This window comes from Oryx dammah, unplaced genomic scaffold (genome assembly GCF_014754425.2).
Source record: "Oryx dammah isolate SB20612 unplaced genomic scaffold, SCBI_Odam_1.1 HiC_scaffold_25, whole genome shotgun sequence".
NCBI classification, from domain to species: Eukaryota; Metazoa; Chordata; class Mammalia; order Artiodactyla; family Bovidae; genus Oryx; species Oryx dammah.
Genome location: NW_024070209.1, coordinates 9,128,602 through 9,138,275, shown reverse-complemented (window position 1 = coordinate 9,138,275; position 9,674 = coordinate 9,128,602). Strand labels below are relative to the sequence as shown.

The 9,674-nt window shown below is 48.4% G+C and overlaps 1 long non-coding RNA gene across 1 annotated transcript; it reads right to left on the bottom strand.

The window, feature by feature from the left end:
* Positions 1–8,428: 8,428 nt before the first annotated feature.
* Positions 8,429–9,125, bottom strand: LOC120851221. The gene is made up of 2 exons (XR_005718263.1): positions 8,934–9,125; positions 8,429–8,600 (listed from the first exon to the last, which is right to left on the bottom strand). It is a non-coding gene; the product is annotated as an uncharacterized LOC120851221 (long non-coding RNA).
* Between the last annotated feature and the right edge of the window lie 549 nt (positions 9,126–9,674).

Sequence of the window (9,674 nt, the reverse complement as noted above, 5' to 3'; positions counted from 1 at the left end):
GGGAAGACCTAGTTCCTAGCAGCCCTCCTCCTCATTAGCACACCAGAAGTTCAACAATTAAGGTTATGCTGTCGGCCCACTTTAGATGAAAAGGATGCATATCCAATTACTTCACATGATGACAAGTGCAAATAATTAGAAATACACCCCAGTGTCTTGGAACTTTCTGGAAGAAACAACTTTAGGTGTCTAGGTGCTTTCTCAGGCTGCCATTCAGAGCTGAGATTCACCCATTTTCACTCTGCTTCACTGTTTTCATCCCTCCATTTCAGACCCAAGGGCAGCGAATCAATTATCAGTGATGTAGGTGGACGTTCATATATATGGAAGTGTTTCAAAGCAGATAAAAACAAAACTCCCCAAATCCTACAGAACAGGGTGAAACAAAACCTCAATCTCTGATCAACTACTATATAGAAGGGAAAAAAACTCAAACATGCAAAAGAAAATAAAACATTGGAAATTTCCCAATAAAAAACTCTGAACACTTGTTAAAATTTTTTAAAATTTGCCTAACCAGGCTGTAGCACCAATGAAATTACTCTCACCAAGTCTCCCAGGCACCCGTGACTGACTTTCTTATTAGTTACTACAGTAGAGCAGTGGTTCTCAAACTCTGGCGGTGGAGTCACCTGGAAGTCTGGTTAGCATGCAGAGGTTCAGTTTCAGATTCAGGTGGTCCTGAAGGAGTGCTGACTAACACAGCCACTAAGAAAAACATAAGGAGGTTCCTTAAGAAACAAAACAACAATGTGACCCAGAAACCCCACTCCTGGACATACACCCTGAGAAAATCATAATTCAAAAAGACACATGCACCCCAAATGTTCATAGCAGCATTACTTAAAATAGCCAGGACATGGAAGCAACCTAGATGTCCATAGACAGGTGAATGGATAAAGAATATGTAATACATACAGACAGTGGAAATATACAGCCATAAAAAGGAATGAAACAGAGTCATTTGCAGTGATGTGGGTGAACCCAGAGTCTGTCATACAAAGTGTACTTCAGTAAGAAAGAGAAAAACAAACATCGTATACTAATATATATAAATGAAATCTAGAAAAATGCTACTGATGAACCCATTTGCAGGGAAGGAACAGAGAAACAGATGTCGGAAAACAGACTTGTGGACACGGAGGGGTCGAGTGAGAGCGCAGCACGGACATACATACACCCCCATGTGTAACGCAGCTAGCTAGTGGGAAGCTGCTGAAGAGCGCAGGGGGCTCAGCTGGGTGCTCTGTGATGACCCCCAGGGTGGATGGAGGTGGGGGTGGGAGGCTCAAGAGGCAGTGGATATATGCATACATAGAGCTGACTCACTTTGCTGTGTAGCAGAGACACACAGCACTGTAGAGCAATTATAAATTATAAGTTAATTTATAAATTTTAAATTTTAAAAAGAACTTGCATTTCTAAATTTCTGGTGTCAGCTGCTGATCCTCATCTTTTTTCTCCTACTATTTACTTATTTTATTTGGCAGCACCGGGTCTTAGTTGCGGCATGTGGGATCTAGTTCACTGACCAGGGGTGACACCCGGACCCCTGCATTGGGAGCTCAGAGCTTTAGCCACTGGATCACCAGGGAAGTCCCTCTAGACCTCACCTGACATAACTTAGCTGCAGGTGGCACTGGGGACCTCTCCCTGGACCTCGGGACACCACACCTTTCTTGCTTTCTCTGCCATCTCCCCTTTTTAGTCTCCTGGTGTCCCTTGAGACTTTACCCTTGGCTTCTTGTCTTTCACTAGAATCTTACCAAACGAATCCATTCTCTCTGAAGCCTTTGTCACCACCTTCACCCAGAAGCCCCCGGACTGCAGCTCTGGTCTGATATATGTGAGCCTCACAAGGTCATGGTTCAACCTTGCCTTGTGGCTCATTCACAGCTGCTTCTAGGTGACCCCAGAATGCCTAGCACATAGCACATGCTCCATAAACATCTGTTACAACTTCCTAGGAGATATTTCTACCTACATATCCCACAAGCTAACTGGCAACTGAGATCAGGTGTATTCAGAGTTATACATCACAAAAGGATATTATATAGACTAGATTCTCCCCCCACCAATATCTCCAGTGGCTCCATCATCCACCAGTTTTGTGAGATCTAAGAAACCAAAGGGGCATCCTTGAATCTTCACAGGTCAAACATGTGTTGATTTCACCTGCTAAGTTTCTTTCTTTGTTCAATATTTATTTACGCTATCTTTTTATGTGGGTCTTAGTGGCAGCGCACAGACTCTCCATCTGCAGTGCATGGTTTCAGTAGTTGTGGCTCCTGGGTTTAGTCGCTGTGCCGCGTGTGGGATCTTAGTTTCCTGATCAAGGACCAAACCTTTGGTCTTTGCGTTGCGAGGTGGATTCTTAACCACTGAACCATCAGAGAAGTTCCCTAAGTCCCTTTCAGTCCTTGATTCCCATTGCCACTGCCTGGCTAGGCCACCTTGGTGTCTCTCTGGGATGCCACGCAGTCACCCGGCCCCCACCCCTTCTGTAATCTCCCCACCACACAGCAGACAGCTGACAATCAGATCTCATCTTCCATGTGTGTCCAGGTCTCCTCCCTACCAGGAGAACACCACCACCCCTGCCCCAGCCTGAGTCTCCTGGTGGCCCCGCTGACCCCTGGTTGGCTACACACTCCTCCCCCAGACTGTGCTCCAGTCAGCCTCAATGTGTTTTTGTTCCTCAAACCCTCCATGCTCTCTTCTTTCTGAACCATGATGCATGACCTTCCTGCCACTCGGGACAGACTTTCCTTTTCCTCTGACTATGTTTTACTGATGACCTTGTGCTCATCTTTCAGTTCTCAACTTGAAGATTCACATGCTCCAAGAAGCCTTCCCTTTCCCCCTCAGGAAAAAAAACAAACAAACAACTAGGATATGGCATGGAACGTTCTGTATCTGCATACAGTGTCACCCCTGCTTGTCTAATTATCTGGTTTATCTGCCTGTCCATGGGGAGCTCCTGTCCATGCAGTGCTGGGCCCAGGGCTGGGACTCAGTCATAAATTTCTAAAAAAAAAAAAATTATTTGTTTATGCAGTGGCTGCACAGGCGCAGGAGGGCCTAGAGGAGCCATCCCACGTTGAAGGTCAGGAACGGGGGCGGTAAGGAGATACCCCTCGTCCAAGGTAAGGAGCAGCAGCTGCGCTTTGCTGGAGCAGCCGTGAAGAGATACCCCCACGCCCAACGTAAGAGAAACCCAACTAAGATGGTAGGAGTTGCAAGAGGGCATCAGAGGGCAGACACACTGAATCCATACTCACAGAAAACTAGTCAATCTAATCACACTAGGACCACAGCCTTGTCTAACTCAGTGAAACCAAGCCATGCCTGCAGGGCAACCCAAGACAGGTGGGTCATGGTGGAGAGGTCTGACAGAATGTGGTCCACAGGAGAAGGGAATGGCAAACCACTTCAGTATTCTTGCCTTGAGAACCCCATGAACAGTACGAAAAGGCAAAATGATAGGATACTGAAAGAGGAACTCCCCAGGTCATTAGGTGCCCGATATGCTACTGGAGATCAGTGGAGAAATAACTCCAGAAAGAATGAAGGGACAGAGCCAAAGCAAACACAATACCCAGCTGTGGATGTGACTGGTGATAGAAGCAAGATCCGATGCTGTAAAGAGCAATATTGCATAGGAACCTGGAATGTCAGGTCCATGAATCAAGGCAAATTGGAAGTGGTCAAACAAGAGATGGCAAGGGTGAACGTCGACATTCTAGGAATCAGCGAACTAAAATGGACTGGAATGGGTGAATTTAACTCAGATGACCATTATGTCTACTACTGTGGGCAGGAATCCCTCAGAAGAAATGGAGTAGCCATCGTGGTCAACAAAAGAGTCCGAAATGCAGTACTTGGATGCAGTCTCAAAAACGACAGAATGATCTCTGTTCGTCTCCAAGGCAAACCATTCAATATCACAGTTATCCAAGTCTATGCCCCAACCAGTAACGCTGAAGAAGCTGAAGTTGAATGGTTTTATGAAGACCTACAAGACCTTTTAGAACTAATACCCAAAAAAGATGTCCTTTTCATTATAGGGGACTGGAATGCAAAAGTAGGAAGTCAAGAAACACCTGGAGTAACAGGCAAATTTGGCCTTGGAATGTGGAATGAAGCAGGGCAAAGACTAATAGAGTTTTGCCAAGAAAATGCACTGGTCATAGCCAACACCCTCTTCCAACAACACAAGAGGAGACTACACATGGACATCACCAGATGGTCAACACCGAAATCAGACTGATTATATTCTATGCAGCCAAAGACGGAGAAGCTCTATATAGTCAGCAAAAACAAGACCGGGAGCTGACTGTGGCTCAGATCATGAACTCCTTATTGCCAAATTCAGACTTAAATTGAAGAAAGTAGGGAAAACCACTAGACCATTCAGGTATGACCTAAATCAAATCCCTTATGATTATACAGTGGAAGTGAGAAATAGATTTAAGGGCCTAGATCTGATAGATAGAGTGCCTGATGAACTATGGACTGAGGTTTGTGACATTGTACAGGAGACAGGGATCAAGACCATCCCCATGGAAAAGAAATGCAAAAGAGCAAGATGGCTGTCTGAGGAGGCCTTACAAATAGCTGTGAAAAGAAGAGAAGCAAAAAGCAAAGGAGAAAAGGAAAGATATAAGCATCTGAATGCAGAGTTCCAAAGAATAGCAAGAAGAGATAAGAAAGCCTTCCTCAGCAATCAATGCAAAGAAATAGAGGAAAACAACAGAATGGGAAAGACTAGAGATCTCTTCAAGAAAATTAGAGATACCAAGGGAACATTTCATGCAAAGATGGGCTCGATAAAGGACAGAAATGGTATGGACCTAACAGAAGCAGAAGATATTAAGAAGAGATGGCAAGAATACACAGAAGAACTGTACAAAAAAGATCTTCACGACCCAGATAATCATAACAATGTGATCACTAATCCAGAGCCAGACACCTTGGAAAGTGAAGTCAAGTGGGCCTTAGAAAGCATCACTAGGAACAAAGCTAGTGGAGGTGATGGAATTCCAGTTGAGCTATCTTAAATCCTGAAAGTTGATGCTGTGAAAGTGCTACACTCAATATGCCAGCAAATTTGGAAAACTCCATAGTGGCCACAGGACTGGAAAAGGTCAGTTTTCATTCCAATCCCAAAGAAAGGCAATGCCAAACAATGCTCAAACTACCGCACAATTGCACTCATCTCAGATGCTAGTAAAGTAATGCTCAAAATTCACCAAGCCAGGCTTCAGCAATACGTGAACCGTGAACTCCCTGATGTTCAAGCTGGTTTTAGAAAAGGCAGAGGAACCAGAGATCAAATTGCCAACATCCGCTGGATCATGGAAAAAGCAAGAGAGTTCCAGAAAAACATCTATTTCTGCTTTATTGACTATGCCAAAGGCTTTGACTGTGTGGATCACAATAAACTGTGGAAAATTCTGAAAGAGATGGGGATACCAGACCACCTAACCTGCCTCTTGAGAAATCTGTATGCAGGTCAGGAAACAACAGTTAGAACTGGACATGGAACAACAGACTGGTTCCAAATAGGAAAAGGAGTACGTCAAGGCTGTATATTATCACCTTGCTTATTTAACTTCTATGCAGAGTACATCATGAGAAACACTGGACTGGAAGAAACACAAGCTGGAATCAAGATTGCCGGGAGAAATATCAATAACCTCAGATATGCAGATGACACCACCCTTATGGCAGAAAATGAAGAGGAGCTAAAAAGCCTCTTGATGAAAGTGAAAGAGGAGAGTGAAAAAGTTGGCTTAAAGCTCAACATTCAGAAAACGAAGATCATGGCATCCAGTCCCATCACTCCAGGGGAAATAGATGGGGAAACAGTGGAAACAGTGTCAGGCTTTCTTTTTTGGGGCTCCAAAATCACTGCAGATGGTGATTGCAGCCATGAAATTAAAAGACACTTACTCCTTGGAAGAAAAGTTATGACCAACCTAGACAGTATATTCAAAAGCAGAGACATTACTTTGCCGACTAAGGTCCGTCTAGTCAAGGCTATGGTTTTTCCTGTGGTCATGTATGGATGTGAGAGTTGGACTGTGAAGAAGGCTGAGCGCCGAAGAATTGATGCTTTTGAACTGTGGTGTTGGAGACACCTCTTGAGAGTCCCTTGGACTGCAAGGGGATCCAACCAGTCCATTCTGAAGGAGATCAGCCCTGGGATTCCTTTGGAAGGAATGATGCTAAAGCTGAAACTCCAGTACTTTGTCCACTCATGCGAAGAGTTGACTCATTGGAAAAGACTCTGATGCTGGGAGGGATTGGGGGCAGGAGGAGAAGGGGACGACCAAGGATGAGATGGCTGGATGGCATCACGGACTCGATGGATATGAGTCTGAGTGAACTCCGGGAGTTGGTGATGGACAGGGAGGCCTGGCGTGCTGCGATTCACGGGGTTGCAAAGAGTCGGACAAGACTGAGCGACTGAACTGAACTGATTTAGATTTCTGGCTGTGCTGGGTCTTTGTTGCTGCATGGGCTTTCGCTAGCTGTGGCGTGTGGGAGCTGCTCTCTAGCTGCGGTGTGTGAGCTTCTCACTGCAGTGGCTTCTCTTGCTGCAGAGCACGGGCTCTAGGGTGCACGGGTTCAGTAGTTGTGGCTCCTGGGCTTAGTTGCTCCTTGGCATGTGGAATCTTCCCAGACCAGGGACTGAACCAACGTTTCCTACATTGGCAGGCAGATTCTTTACTACTAAGCCACCAAGGAAGTCCCCAGTCCTATTTGCTAAAGGAATAGGCCAACCAGATTTAATGTGAGATACTGAAAAGAAATCCATCCAAAAGGAAATCACTCCTGAATATTCACTGGAAGGACTGATGCTGAAGCTGAAACTGCAATAGTTTGGCCACCTGATGTGAAGAGCTGACTCACTGGAAAAGACCCTGATGCTGGGAAAGATTGAGGGCAGGAGGAGAAGGGGATGACGGAAGATGAGATGGTTGGATGGCATCACCGACTCAAGGGACATGAGTTTCAGCAAGCTCTGGGAGATGGTGAACGACAGGGAAGCCTGGCGTGCTGCAGTCCATGGGGTCACAAAGAGTTGGACACGACTGAGTGAATGAACGACACTGAAAAAAAATTATTTTAAAAGAAATTATTTTTCTATGTTGGGAACAGCCAGAGAAGCAGTTATATCTGGAAAAGGACACAGAGGGACACTCATGGACCACAGAGATTTTCTATCTCTTGCTCTGGGAGGAGGTTATGTGGGGGTCAACATAGGTTGGAGCTGTGCAGTGAGCTAAGTGTATAAATGATACTTCAGTAAAAAGAAAGAAGTTAGGGCTTCCCTGGTGACTCGGTGGTAAAGAATTCGCCTGCCAATGCAGGAGGCATGGGTTTGATCCCTGGTCTGGGAAGATCCCACCTGCTGCAGAGCAACTGAGCCTGTGCGCCGTAACTACGGAAGCCCGCACTCTAGAGTCTGTGCCCTACAAGAGATGCCACCACGATGAGACGCTCGAGCACTGCAACCAGAGAACAGCCACCGCTGGCCACAGCCAGAGAAAAGCCCGCGCAGCAGGGAGGACCCAGTGCAGCCACAGACAGATAATAAAGAAACATCATCTTTAAAAAGGAGTCCTGCTACCCTGCCTTGTGGGCAAGAAAATTTCCCAGCATATCAAGATATGTAGGATTGTCTAGTTTATGTCTAGTTGGACGAGAACACAAAACCCAGACGTCCAAGGCTCATTTCTAACCAGTGGGCAAAAACAGAGAGGACTTAGCTGCCTATTTTCTGAAAGCCACTTTTCATAAGGAGCCGGTTTTGTGGGGCTCATCTTGGGCTGCCTAACAGCCCTGATGGCTCCAGAGCCGCGTGCGAGCTCCGGTCGGATCTGTGGTCTCTTGGACCAAGGAAAGGCCAGTTTGAAACAGCAACGGAAACATTCTTGGGGCAGCGTGAGAAACTACATACATCCGGAGTAATGAGATCGAGATCCACCAGCCGCCAAAAGCACCTTCCACACCTGAGGGGACTCCCTGCCTTCAGCCCACTTGGGTGACTTTTCTACAAAGAACCTCTTTTACCCCTATTCCTGGTTATTATTTTTGGAAAAGCTTCATTTTCCTCATGTCTCCACTTACTGCTGGTATTTTCACACCCAAAAATTAAAAGAGAGACAGAAAAAATTAAACTCCTGATTATCTAATTTAGTGAGGATATTACTTTATACTTGATCATCATCATCATCATTACCAAGTGAGGGGGAGTTTTTAATCAGACCTCTCCAGCACCAGAATTAGAAAAACCGAGAGCATCGAAGCCTGATTGCTACCTTAGTTAACCGGCCCCGTACAGATGACTGCACGCCCCACTGATCTCTGATTTGAGGAGCTCTGACGCTTTTTCAAAGTATTACCCGTGAAAAGGAAATAATCTGATAAAGTTGTCTTTACACCGGGGAGAGGAGGTGGGGGAAGCCGGGATGGGCGCAGGTCAGTGATGGTGATGGTGGTGATGGTGATGGTGCTGGTGACGCCGGCCCGGTCCTTTCCCGTTGCTTCATCACCGCCTGTCCTCTGCCTCCTGCGTCCCCGCGTGGCCTCTGCCCGGAGAAACACGGCCGACAGGACTCGCACCCAAGCCGCACGTCCGCAGGCGCAAGGCTGCGGCGCCCAGGGAAAGCGCACAGTGTCCCCGAGCGCGGCGGCTCGGCACCTCCCCCACGACCCCTGCGCCTCCTCCGCGCACTCCCGCGCCCCTCTCGGCGCCCTCTCGGCGGCGGCCCTTCCGCGCCCACCGCGCCCCGGCACCGCCTGGCCGGGCGCGCACAGCCCGAGTCCCGGACAACCGGGCTGGCCCGCATCCCCCGCAGGGAGTGCCCCCGACCCGGGCCCGCTCCCTGCCGAGCCCCCCCGCCCGGCCACCGGTCACTTACGCCTGCGCTGGGCCCTCCGCCCGGCTGCCCCGAGACAAAGGCTGCGCGGCCGCTGCGCCGCCGGCTGCTCCCCGAGCCTCGGCTGCCGGGGACCCGGAGGAGGATGGGGCGGAGGAGGCAGGGAGGAGGGGAAGGGATCGCAAGGGAGGGGCCGCCGTACCACCGGCCTCCCGGCTGGGGCTGCGAGACCTTCTCCCCCGCCCGCCGCGCTCCCGGATCCTCGGCCTAAACCTCCCCCAGGGACCAGGGTACCGCCCCTCGGGGGGCGGAGTGAGAGGAAGAGGATGGAGGGAGATGAGTGTGTGTGTGTGTTTTCCTCCTTCCCAATCACGAGTCTCTCCATCCACCCCCGCGTCCCCAGCCAGCTTTGGAAAATGCCGGCCTCTGCTTCACCTGAGCAACCGTGGAGGCGCTCCCAACCCACCCCCTTCACTGCCAGCGCCTCTTCCAAGAGGGACGTCAGCCCATTTCAGGGAGAGCAAAACCGAGGCCAGGCTCGCTGCGGGGGAGGAGGAGGGGCGCCAGCTCTTTAAGAGCGGGACCCACCTCTTTTATCTGTTTTCCTTCCGAAAGCGTGGCATCTGTCGGACAGACAGACGGGCAAGGGGCAGGGTGGCGACTGACCTTGCCCTCTCTGGGAGAAGTTACACTTCCGCCTGGCTGAGTGATTTGCATCTTGTTATGAAGAGTAGCTTGGATTTATTTTTATTTTTTAAACTTTTTTATTACGGGATTTAAAAA